Raw genomic sequence first — 13,546 nt, 5'->3', positions numbered from 1 at the left:
ACTTCCTCCATTTCGTCTACTTCCTCCACTTCCTCCACTTCCTCCACTTCCTCCACTTCCTCCACTTCTTGAACTTCGTCCACTTGGTCCACTTCGTCAACTTCGTCAACTTCGTGATCTTCGTCCACTTTGTCCACTTCCTCCACTTCCTCCACTTCATCCACTTCATCCACTTCATCCACTTCCTCCACTTCCTCCACTTCGTCAACTTCATCAACTTCGTGATCTTCATCCACTTCCTCCACTTCCTCCACTTCCTCCACTTCCTCCACTTCCTCCACTTCCTCCACTTCGTCTAGTTCGTCCACTTCGTCCACTTCGTCCACTTCCTTCACTTGCTCCACTTCCTGCACTTCCTCCACTTACTCAACTTCCTCCTCTTCGTCAACTTCGTCCACTTGGTTGACTTCGTCCACTTCGACCACTTCATCAACTTCCTCCACTTCTTCCACTTCCTGAACTTCGTCCACTTCGTCAACTTCGTCGACTTCGTCCACTTCCTCCACTTCCTCCATTTCCTCCACTTCCTCCACTTCGTCCACTTCCTCCACTTCGTCCACTTCCTCCACTTCCTCCACTTCGTCCACTTCCTCCACTTCCTCCACTTCGTCCACTTCCTCCATTTCCTCCACTTCGTCAACTTCGTCCACGTCGTCCACTTCCTCCACTTCCTCCACTTCCTTCACTTTCTCCACTTCGTCCACTTCGTCTAGTTCGTCCACTTCCTCCACTTCCTCCACTTCCTTCACTTCCTCCAGTTCCTCCACTTTGTCAACTTCCTCCACTTCGTCAACTTCGTCAACTTCCTCCACTTCGTCCACTTCGTCCACTTCCTCCACTTCCTCCACTTCCTCCACTTCGTCCACTTCATCCACTTCCTCCATTTCCTCCACTTCGTCAACTTCGTCTACGTCGTCAACGTCAACCACTTCGTCCACTTCGTCCAGCTCGTCACTTGGTCAACTTCGTCCACTTCCTTCACTTCCTCCACTTCCTCCACTTCCTCCACTTCCTCCACTTATTCAACTTCCTCCTCTTTGTCAACTTCGTCAAGTTCGTCCACTTCATCCACTTTGTCCACTTCGTCCACTTTGTCCACTTCGTCCACTTCGTCCACTTCGACCACTACGTCAACTTCCTCCACTTCCTCCACTTCCTCCACTTTTTCCACTTCGTCCACTTCTTCCACTTCCTGAACTTCGTCCACTTCGTCCACTTTGTCACTTCCTCCACTTCCTCCACTTCCTCCACTTCGTCCACTTCCTCCATTTCCTCCACTTCGTCAACTTCGTCCACGTCGTCCACTTCCTCCACTTCCTCCACTTCCTTCACTTTCTCCACTTCGTCCACTTCGTCTAGTTCGTCCACTTCCTCCACTTCCTCCACTTCCTTCACTTCCTCCAGTTCCTCCACTTTGTCAACTTCCTCCACTTCGTCAACTTCGTCAACTTCCTCCACTTCGTCCACTTCCTCCACTTCCTCCACTTCCTCCACTTCCTCCACTTCGTCCACTTCATCCACTTCCTCCATTTCCTCCACTTCGTCAACTTCGTCTACGTCGTCAACGTCAACCACTTCGTCCACTTCGTCCAGTTCGTCAACTTGGTCAACTTCGTCCACTTCCTTCACTTCCTCCACTTCCTCCACTTCCTCCACTTCCTCCACTTATTCAACTTCCTCCTCTTTGTCAACTTCGTCAAGTTCGTCCACTTCATCCACTTTGTCCACTTCGTCCACTTTGTCCACTTCGTTCACTTCGTCCACTTCGACCACTACGTCAACTTCCTCCACTTCCTCCACTTCCTCCACTTTTTCCACTTCGTCCACTTCTTCCACTTCCTGAACTTCGTCCACTTCGTCCACTTTGTCACTTCCTCCACTACCTCTACTTCATCCACTTCCTCCACTTCCTCCACTTCCTCCACTTTGTCCACTTCCTCCACTTCCTCCACTTATTCAACTTCCTCCTCTTTGTCAACTTCGTCCACTTCATCCACCTCGTTCACTTCGTCCACTTCGTCCACTTGGTCCACTTCGACCACTTCGTCAACTTCCTCCACTTCCTCCACTGTGTGCACTTTGCCACTTCTTCCACTTCCTGAACTTCCTCCACTTCGTCAACTTCGTCAACTTCCTCCACTTCGTCCACTTCCTCCACTTCCTCCACTTCCTCCACTTCCTCCACTTCGTCCACTTCATCCACTTCCTCCATTTCCTCCACTTCGTCAACTTCGTCTACGTCGTCAACGTCAACCACTTTGTCCACTTCGTCTAGTTCGTCAACTTGGTCAACTTCGTCCACTTCGTCCACTTCCTTCACTTCCTCCACTTCCTCCACTTCCTCCACTTCCTCCACTTATTCAACTTCCTCCTCTTTGTCAACTTCGTCAAGTTCGTCCACTTCATCCACTTTGTCCACTTCGTCCACTTTGTCCACTTCGTCCACTTCGACCACTACGTCAACTTCCTCCACTTCCTCCACTTCCTCCACTTCCTCCACTTTTTCCACTTCGTCCACTTCTTCCACTTCCTGAACTTCGTCCACTTCGTCCACTGTGTCCACTTTGCCACTTCTTCCACTTCCTGAACTTCTTCCACTTCGTCCGCTTCGTAGACTTCGTCCACTTCCTCCACTTCCTCCACTTCCTCCACTACCTCAACTTCGACCACTTCGTCAACGTCGTCCACTTCCTCTACTTGCTCCACTTCCTCGACTTCCTCCACTTCGTCCACTACCTCCACTTCATCCACTTCGTGCACTTCGTCCACTTCGTCAACTTCTTCCACATCGTCAATTTCCTCAACTTACTCCTCTTCGTCCACTTCGTCCACTTCCTCAATTTCCTCCACTTCGTCGACTTCGTCTACTTCGTCAACTTCGTCAAGTTCGTCCACTTCCTCAACTTCCTCCACTTCCTTCACTTCGTCCACTTCCTCCACTTCCTTGACTTTGTCCACTTCCTCCACCTCCTCCACTTCCCCAACTTCTTCCACTTCATCAACTTCGTCCACTTCCTCCACTTCCTCCACTTCCTCCACTATGTCTACTTCCTCCATTTTCTCCGCTTCGTCCACTTCGTCAACTTCGTCCACTTCATCAACTTCGTCCACTTCGTCAACGTCGACCACTTCCTCCACTTTGTCCACTTCGTCCACTCCGTCCACTCCGTCCACTCCGTCCACTCCGTCCACTCCGTCCACTCCGTCCACTCCGTCCACTCCGTCCACTCCGTCCACTCCGTCCACTCCGTCCACTCCGTCCACTCCGTCCACTCCGTCCACTTCGTCCACTTCGTCAACTTCTTCCACTTCGTCAACTTCCTCCTCTTCCTCCATTTCCTCCACTTCCTCCACTTCCTCCACTTCCTCAACTTCGTCCACTTCCTCCACTTCCTCCACTTCCTTCACTTCCTCCACTTCCTCCACTTCCTTCACTTCCTCCACTTCCTCCACTTTGTCAACTTCCTCCACTTCGTCAACTTCGTCCACTTCCTCCACTTCCTCCACTTCCTCCACTTCTTCCACTTCCTCCATCTCCTCCACTTCGTCCACTTCCTCTACTTCCTCCACTTCGTCCACTTCCGCCACTTCCTCCAGTTCCTCCATTTCCTCCCCTTCCTCCACTTCCTCAACTTCCTCCACTTCCTCCACTTCCTCCACTTGCTCCACTTCCTCCACTTCGTCCACATCGTTCACTTCGTCCACTTCGTCCACGTCCTCCACTTCGTCCACTTCGTCTACTTCCTTCACTTGGTCCACTTCCTCTACTTCCTCCACTTATTCAACTTCCTCCTCTTCGTCAACTTCGTCCACCTGGTTCACTTCGTCCACTTCGATCACTTCGCCAACTTCTTCCACTTCCTCCACTTCCTCCACTTCCTCCACTTCCTCCACTTCCTCCACTTCATCCACTTCCTCCACTTCGTCCACTTTGTCAACTTCGTCCACTTCGTCCACTTCCTTCACTTCCTCCACTTCCTCCACTTCCTCCACTTATTCAACTTCCTCCTCTTTGTCAACTTCGTCATGGTCGTCCACTTCATCCACTTCGTCCACTTTGTCCACTACGTCCACTTCGTCCACTTCGACCACTTCGTCAACTTCCTCCACTTCCTCCACTTCGTCCACTTTTTCCACTTCGTCCACTTCTTCCACTTCCTGAATTTCCTCCACTTCGTCCACTTCCTCCACTTCCTCCACTACCTCTACTTCGTCCACTTCCTCCACTTCCTCCACTTCCTCCACTTCGTCTACTTCCTCCACTTCCTCCATTTATTCAACTTCCTCCTCTTTGTCAACTTCGTCCACTTCATCCACCTCGTTCACTTCGTCCACTTCGTCAACTTGGTCCACTTCGACCACTTCATCAACTTCCTCCACTTCCTCCACTTCCTTCACTTCCTCCACTGTGTGCACTTTGCCACTTCTTCCACTTCCTGAACTTCTTCCACTTCGTCCACTTCGTAGACTTCGTCCACTTCCTCCACTTCCTCCACTACCTCAACTTCGACCACTTCGTCAACGTCGTCCACTTCCTCTACTTGCTCCACTTCCTCCACTTCCTATACTTCGTCCACTACCTCCACTTCGTCCACTTCGTGCACTTCGTCCACTTCGTCAACTTCTTCCACTTCGTCCACTTCCTCTACTTACTCCTCTTCGTCCACTTCGTCCACTTCCTCAACTTCCTCCACTTCGTCGACTTCGTCTACTTCGTCAACTTCGTCAAGTTCGTCCACTTCCTCAACTTACTCCACTTCCTTCACTTTGTCCACTTCCTCCACTTCCTTGACTTGGTCCACTTCCTCCACTTCCTCCACTTCCCCAACTTCTTCCACTTCATCAACTTCGTCCACTTCGTCCACTTCCTCCACTTCGTTCATTTGCTCCACTTCCTCCACTTCCTCCACTTCCTCCACTATGTCCACTTCCTCCATTTTCTCCGCTTCGTCCACTTCGTCAACGTCGTCGACTTCATCAACTTCGTCCACTTCGTCAACGTCGACCACTTCGTCCGCTTCGTCCACTCCGTCCACTCCGTCCACTCCGTCCACTCCGTCCACTCCATCCACTCCGTCCACTCCGTCCACTCCGTCCAATCCGTCCACTCCGTCCACTTCGTCAACTTCTTCCACTTCGTCAACTTCCTCCTCTTCCTCCACTTCCTCCACTTCCTCCACTTCCTCCACTTCCTCCACTTCCTCCACTTCCTCAACTTCGTCCACTTCGTCCACTTCGTCCACTTCGTCCACTTCCTCGACTTCCTTCACTTCGTCCACTTACTCCACTCCACTTTGTCCACTGCCTCCATTTCCTCCACTTCTTCCACTTTGTCCACTTCGTCCACTGCCTCCATTTCCTCCACTTCGTCCACTTCGTGAAGTTCGTCCACTTCGTCCACTTATTCCACTTCCTCCACGTCCTCCATTTCGTCCACTTCGTGCACTTCCTCCACTTCCTCCACTTCCTCCACTTCGTCCACTTCCTCCACTTCCTCAACTTCGTCCACTTCGTCAACGTTCTCAACTTCCTCCAGTTCCTCCACTTCCTCCACTTCCTCCACTTCGTGCACTTTGTCCACTTGGTCCACTTCGTCAACTTCGTCAACTTCGTCATCTTTGTTCACTTCGTCCACTTCGTCCACTTCTTCCACTTCATCCACTTCCTACACTTCCTCCACTTTGTCCAGTTCGTCCACTTCCTCAACTTCCTCCACTACCTCAACTTCGTCCACTTCGTCAACGTCGTCCACTTCCTCCACTTCCTCCACTTCGTGCACTTCGTCCACTTGGTCAAATTCGTCAACTTCGTCAACTTCGTCAACTTCGTCAACTTCGTCATCTTCGTCCACTTCGTCCACTTCCTCCACTTCCTCCACTTCCTCCACTTCGTCTACTTCCTCCACTTCCTCCACTTATTCAACTTCTTCCTCTTTGTCAACCTCGTGCACTTCATCCACCTTGTTCACTTCGTCCACTTGGTCCACTTCGACCACTTCGTCAACTTCCTCCACTTCCTCCACTTCCTTCACTTCCTCCACTGTGTGCACATTGCCACTTCTTCCACTTCCTGAACTTCTTCCACTTCGTCCACTTCGTAGACTTCGTCCACTTCCTCCACTACCTCGACTTCGTCCACTTTGTCCACTTCCTCCACTACCTCGACTTCGTCCACTTCCTCCACTTCGTCTAGTTCCTCCACTTCGTCCATTTCCTCCACTTCCTCCACTTCCTCCACTTCGTTCACCTCCTCCACTTCCTCCACTTCCTCCACTTCGTCTACTTCCTCCACTTCCTCCACTTCGTCCACTATGTCCACTTCCTCCATTTTCTCCGCTTCATCCACTACGTCAACTTCGTCAACTTCGTCCACTTTGTCAACGTCGACAACTTCGTCCACTTCGTCCTCTCCGTCCACTCCGTCCACTCCGTCCACTCCGTCCACTCCGTCCACTCCGTCCACTTCGTCAACTTCCTCCACTTCGTCAACTTCCTCCACTTCCTCCACTTCCTCAACTTCGTCCACTTCGTCCACTTCGTCAAGTTCGTCCACTTCGTCAACTTCCTCGACTTCCTTCACTTCGTCCACTTCCTCCACTCCACTTTGTCCACTGCCTCCATTTCCTCCACATCGTCCACTTTGCCCACTTCGTCCACTGCCTCCATTTCCTCCAGTTCGTCCACTACGTCCACTTCGTGAACTTCGTCCACTTCCTCCACTTCGTCCACTTCCTCCACTTCCTCCACTTATTCCACTTCCTCCACGTCCTCAACTTCGTCCACTTCGTCAACTTCCTCCGCTTCCTCCACTTCCTCCACTTCGTGCACTTGGTCCACTTGGTCCACTTCGTCAACTTTGTCAACTTTGTCATCTTCGTCCACTTGCTCCACTTCCACCACTTCATCCACTTCCTCCACTTCCTCCACTTCGTCCACTTCGTCCACTTCCTCCACTTCCTCCACTTCCTCCACTTCCTCCACTTCCTCCACTTCCTGCACTTCGTCCACTTTGTCCACTTCGTCATCTTCGTCCACTTCCTCAACTTCCTCCACTTCCTCCACTTCGTCTACTTCCTCCACTTCCTCCACTTCCTCCACTTCGTCCACTTCCTCCACTTCCTCCACTTCCTCCACTTCGTGCACTTCGTCAACTTCGTCAACTTCGTCATCTTCGTCCACTTTGTCCACTTCCTCCACTTCATCCACTTCCTTCACTTCTTCCACTTCGTCTACTTCCTCCACTTCCTCCACTTCCTCCACTTCTTGCACTTCGTCCACTTTGTCCACTTCGTCAACTTCGTCAACTTCGTCATCTTCGTCCACTTCCTCCACTTCCTCCACTTCCTCCACTTCCTCCACTTCGTCTAGTTCCTCCACTTCGTCCACTTCGTCCACTTCGTCCACTTCCTTCACTTGCTTCACTTCCTCCACTTCCTCCACTTATTCCACTTCCTCCTCTCCGTCAACTTCGTCCACTTGGTTGACTTCGTCCACTTCGTCCACTTCGACCACTTCATCAACTTCCTCCACTTCTTCCACTTCCTGAACTTCGTCCACTTCGTCAACTTCGTCCACTTCGTCCACTTCCTCCACTTCCTCCACTTCCTCGACTTCCTCCACTTCGTCCACTTCGTCCACTTTGTCCACTTTGTCCACTTCATCCACTTCGTCCACTTCCTCCACTTCGTCCACTCCGTCCACTTCGTCCACTCCGTCCACTTCGTCCACTCCGTCCACTTCGTCCACTTCGTCCACTCCGTCCACTTCGTCAACTTCTTCCACTTCGTCAACTTCCTCCTCTTCCTCCACTTCCTCCACTTCATCCACTTCCTCCAGTTCCTCCACTTCCTCAACTTCGTCCACTTCGTCAACTTCCTCGACTTCCTTCACTTCGTCCACTTACTCCACTCCACTTTGTCCACTGCCTCCATTTCCTCCACATCGTCCATTTTGTCCACTTCGTCCACTGCCTCCATTTCCTCCACTTCGTGAAGTTCGTCCACTTCGTCCCCTTCGTCCACTTCGTCCACTTATTCCACTTCCTCCACTTCCTCCACTTCCTCCACTTCCTCCACTTCCTCCACTTCCTCAACTTCGTCCACTTCGTCAACGTCCTCCACTTCCTCCACTTCCTCCACGTCGTGCACTTCGTCCACTTGTTCCACTTCGTCAACTTCGTCATCTTCGTCCACTTCGTCCACTTCGTCCACTTCCTCCACTTCGTCCACTTCGTCCACTTCCTCCACTTCCTCCACTTCCTCCACTTCCTGCACTTCGTCCACTTTGTCCACTTCGTCAACTTCGTCATCTTCGTCCACTTCCTCCACTTCCTCCACTTCGTCCACTTCGTCCACTTCGTCCACTTCCTCCACTTCCTCCACTTCCTCCACTTCGTGCACTTCGTCCACTTGGTCCACTTCGTCAACTTCGTCATCTTCGTCCACTTCGTCCACCTCCTCCACTTCCTCCACTTCCTCCATTTCCTCCACTTCCTCCACTTCCTCCACTTCCTCCACTTCCTCCACTTCCTGCACTTCGTCCACTTTGTCCACTTCGTCAACTTCGTCAACTTCGTCATCTTCGTCCACTTCCTCCACTTCCTCCACTTCGTCTACTTCCTCCACTTCCTCCACTTCGTCCCCTTCCTTCACTTGCTCCACTTCCTCCACTTCCTCCACTTATTCAGCTTCCTCCTCTTCGTCAACTTCGTCCACTTGGTTGACTTCGTCCACTTCGACCACTTCATCAACTTCCTCCACTTCTTCCACTTCCTGAACTTCGTCCACATCGTCAACTTCCTCCACTTCCTCCACTTCCTCCACTTCCTTCACTTCCTCGACTTCCTCCACTTCGTCCACTTCGTCCACTTCCTCCACTTCCTCCACTTCGTCCACTTCGTCCACTTCGTCCACTTCCTCCACTTCGTCCACTTCGTCCACTTCTTCCATTTCCTCCACTTCGTCAACTTCGTCCACGTCGTCCACTTCCTCCACTTCCTCCACTTCCTTCACTTCCTTCACTTCGTCTACTTCGTCCACTTCGTCAACTTCCTCCACTTCGTCAACTTCGTCCACTTCCTCCACTTCTTCCACTTCCTCCACCTCCTCCACTTCGTCCACTTCCTCCACTTCCTCCACTTCCTCCACTTCGTCCACTTCCGCCACTTCCTCCAGTTCCTCCATTTCCTCCCCTTCCTCCACTTCCTCCATTTCCTCCACTTCCTCCACGTCCGCCACTTCCTCCACTTCGTCCACTTCCTCCACTTCGTCAACTTCGTCCACTTCGTCAACGTCGTCCACTTCCTCCACTTCCTCCACTTCCTTCACTTCCTCCACTTCGTCAACTTCGTCCGCTTCCTCCACTTCGTCCACTTCCTCCACTTCCTCCACTTCGTCCACTTCGTCAACTTCTTCCACTTGGTCAACTTCCTCCACTTCCTCCACTTCCTCCACTTCCTCCATTTCCTCCACTTCCTCAAATTCATCCACTTCCTCCAGTTCCCTCACTTCCTCCACTTCCTCCACTTCGTCAACTTCCTCCACTTCCTCACCTTCGTCTACTTCGTCAACTTCGTCCACTTCGTCATCTTCGTCCACTTCGTCAACTTCTTCCACTTCGTCAACTTCCTCCACTTCCTCCACTTCCTCCACTTCCTCAACTTCTTCCACATGGTCAACTTCCTCCACTTCCTCCACTTCCGCCACTTCCTCCACTTCCTCCACTTCCTCCACTTCCTCCATTTCCTCCACTTCCTCAACTTCCTCCACTTCCTCCAGTTCCCTCACTTCCTCCACTTCCTCCACTTCCTCCACTTCCTCCACTTCCTCCACTTCCTCCACTTCCTCCACTTCCTCCACTTCCTCCACTTCCTCAACTTCCTCCATTTCCTCCACTTCCTCCACTTCCTCCACTTCCTCCACTTCCTCCACTTCCTCCACTTCCTCCACTTCGTCAACTTCGTCCACTTCGTCAACGTCGTCCATTTACTCCACTTCGTCAACTTCGTCCACTTCGTCCATTTCCTCCACGTCCTCCATGATGAGAGGGTCGCACCTCCCAACAAAAGTTGTGCATAAAAGAATGCAGTATAGTACTAGGAAGTGACTCCTAGGTCGTCTCTCAAGGACCAAATGCGGTTCAGTCTCAGATCAAACACGTAGTGGGGGGGTTTTGTGATAGGTTTGTGAATGCAATTGAACTAAAAGAAATGAAAATTAAACACAACCGAATACAATTGGAAACATTAAAGTAAATGAAAATATTAAACCGAACAATAGAAGCATCAGTAAAAGCAAACCAAAATTGAAACAACACTTGAAAACAAGATAAACAGTGTAATGCAACATATTAAAATAAAAACACTTAACTAAAAATGCGTGAATCCTTCTTAAGTGCCACCGTGTGTGATTTTCCTATCTCTCCAATTAAAACTCAAAGAAACCTCTAAAATGAAATTGGTAATAAGTAAATAAAAACCTAACATGTCCTAAAATTTAAAACTGTCACTTTTTCTAAAAGAAAGGAAAATGAATTCCCATAATAAAATCACTGTGCCGCTCCAAAAATAAACCGAATCGAACAACTTGAAGGCAAATGTGTTGGAATAAAATAAAAATGCAACAACAATTAAACTAAGCATTAATTCATCAAGGAAATGGCACTAAATAAATGTTAAAAGTGAAAGAAAGGAAAATGAAAGCTTTCGTGCTGCCCTCTGAACGTGACAACACCTAGTTCCACCTAATCTACTTCTCATTTCAACTCCATTTCCAGCCATCACCGTTCAATGTGCTAGCACACTTCCTTCTACTTTCAGGCTACTTTCTTTCTACCTCACGGGTCCCAGCTCCTATTCTCTCCTCCTACATTAAGCAAAACATAAAAGCTCCCTCAACCACATTCCAAAGCAAAGTCTAATCTAAGTGGCGGCTGAAGCTCAACTTCCTATCTTAACCTTCATCCTCTCCTGTTCAAACGTTCAAAAGCCGAGAGCAGAATGAGAGAGTCTTTCCGTGAGGGGTGGCGGCTGGCTCCCGCTCCAGGCCGAGACACCTCCTTCCCCACGCCCCCCTTCACCGTTTTCTCTGAATATTATATATATGATGATGGCTGCCACGCACATCCCCTCACTTGCTGCCCTACTCCTGGACCAATTTCCGTGTGCCCTTGTGCCAAGCTGGACTGTGGAGTGATTCTGGACCAGGGACGTTGCTTTGCTGGACGCTTCCAAGTGCACCTCCAAAAGTGCTTACAGCTGCCACTGCACCGTGATGCTTGGATGAAAGCTGGACTGCTGGACTATCGTTGTACTGTTGGGCCGTGTGTACCCCTGTGTGGCTGCTTCTTCCGTGTGTGCTTCCAGATGTGGGCCGTGCTGGACGTAGCTGCTTCGTGTGCATCCCCTCTCCTAGCTGGTTGCTGGTACTGGACGTGGCAGTGTGCGTGATGACTTGGGCGCTGGATTTCTTCCAAAAATTGCTGGACCGTGCGCTTCTGTAGCTGGGCCTTGGAGCTAGTTGGATGCGTGAATGAAGCCAATTGGTATTTGAAGCTCTGTCACGTGGACGTGGCTTCCACTTTCCTTGCTGGACACCACTTTATTCCATCCAGCTTCATGGCTTACTCTTCCAAAGTGAATTGAATCCTTTATATTTTTTTTTTTCTTCACCCATTTAAAAACGTCCCAGCTTCAAGCAAAGCCACGGGTTTTTCTTCACAATCAGCGTGCTCCGAAATCAATTTCCCATGGGCCGTAACATATTGCTTTTTGAAGCTCCTTTTTTGAATGCCAAATGCTTTTCTTGATGTCACTCTCATTTTTCTTCTCCACACTTCTTTTGTGGAGAGCTTGAATTATGTGACAACCCTCCAAATGTTCCAAATTTTATCCAACAATTTCCCTACAATTAATAATGCAAATAATTAGCTCAAATAATTCAAATTAATTAAAATTTGAATTTTCGATCAAATTAAGCACAATTAAGAAAAATGGGAAAATACTGGACATTTAAGCACAATTCCCCGACTAATTCTAGCACATTAAACTAAGTGAACTGAGGAAAATATTGGTTCATCACTCCACTTCCTCCACTTCCTTCACTTCCTCCACTTCCTCCACTTCCTCCACTTTGTCCACTTCGTCCACTTCGTCCGCTTCCTCCACTTCGTCAACTTCTTCCATTTTGTCAACTTCCTCCACTTCCTCCACTTCCTCAACTTCGTCCACTTCTTCTACTTCATCAACTTCGTCCACTTTCGTCAAATTCCTCCACTTCCTCCACTTCCTTCACTTTGTCCACTTCCTCCACTTCCTCCACTTCGTCCACTTCGTCCACTTCGTCCACTTCTTCAACTTCTTCCACTTCATCAACTTCCTCCACTTCCTGAACTTCGTACACTTCTTCCACTTCGTCAACTTCGTCCACTTCCTCCACTTCGTGCACTTCGTCCATTTCGTCGACTTCCTCCAAATCCCTCACTTCCTCCACTTCGTCAACTTCCTCCACTTCCTCAACTTCGTCCACTTCGTCCACTTCGTCAACTTCGTTCACTTCGGCATCTTCATCCACTTCGTCAACTTCCTCCTCTTCGTCCACTTCGTCCACTTCCTCCACTTCCTGAACTAAGTCCACTTCGTCCATTCGTCAACTTCGTCCACTTCCTCCACTTTCTCCACTTCGTCCACTTCCTCCACTTCGTCCACTTCCTCCACTTCCTGAACTTCCTCCATTTCCTCCACTTCGTCCAGTGCCTCTACTTCGTCAACATCGTCCACTTCGTCCATTTCCTCCACTTCCTTCACTTCCTTCACTTCCTCCACTTCCTCCACTTCCTCCACTTCGGCAACTTCCTCCACTTCGTCAACTTCGTCCACTTCGTCCACTTCCTCCACTTCTTGCACCTCGTCCATTTCCTCCACTTCCTCCACTTCGTCAACTTCCTCCACTTTGTCAACGTCATCCACTTCCTCCACTTCCTCAACCTCCTCCACTTCGTTAACTTCGTCCACTTCCTTCACTTCCTCCACTTCGTCCACTTCCTCCTCTTCCTCCACTTCCTCCACTTCGTCCACTTTCTCCACTTCGTCTACTTCCTCCACTTCGTCCACTTCCTCCACTGTGTCCACTTCCTCCATTTCCTCCATTTGGTCCACTTGGTCAACGTCGTCACCTTCCTCCACTTCCTCCACTTCCTCCACTTCCTCCACTTCCTTCACTTCCTCCACCTCGTCAACTTCGTCCACTTCCTCCACTTCCTCCACTTCCTCCACATCGTCCAGTTCGTCCACTTCCTCCACTTCCTCCACATCGTCCAGTTCGTCCACTTCCTCCACTTCCTCCACTTCCTGCACTTCGTCCACTTTGTCCACTTCCTTCACTTCCTTCACTTCGTCCACTTCGTCCACTTCCTCCACCTCGCCAAATTCCTCCACTTCGTCAATTTCGTCCACTTCGTCCACTTCCTCCACTTCTTGCACCTCGTCCATTTCCTCCACTTCCTCCACTTCGTCAACTTCCTCCACTTTGTCAACGTCATCCACTTCCTCC

The sequence above is a fragment of the Vigna umbellata genome, chromosome 6, assembly GCF_029865625.1.
Source record: "Vigna umbellata cultivar VRB3 chromosome 6, Vumbellata_1.0, whole genome shotgun sequence".
NCBI lineage: Eukaryota > Viridiplantae > Streptophyta > Magnoliopsida > Fabales > Fabaceae > Vigna > Vigna umbellata.
This window is presented reverse-complemented; position numbering follows the sequence as displayed.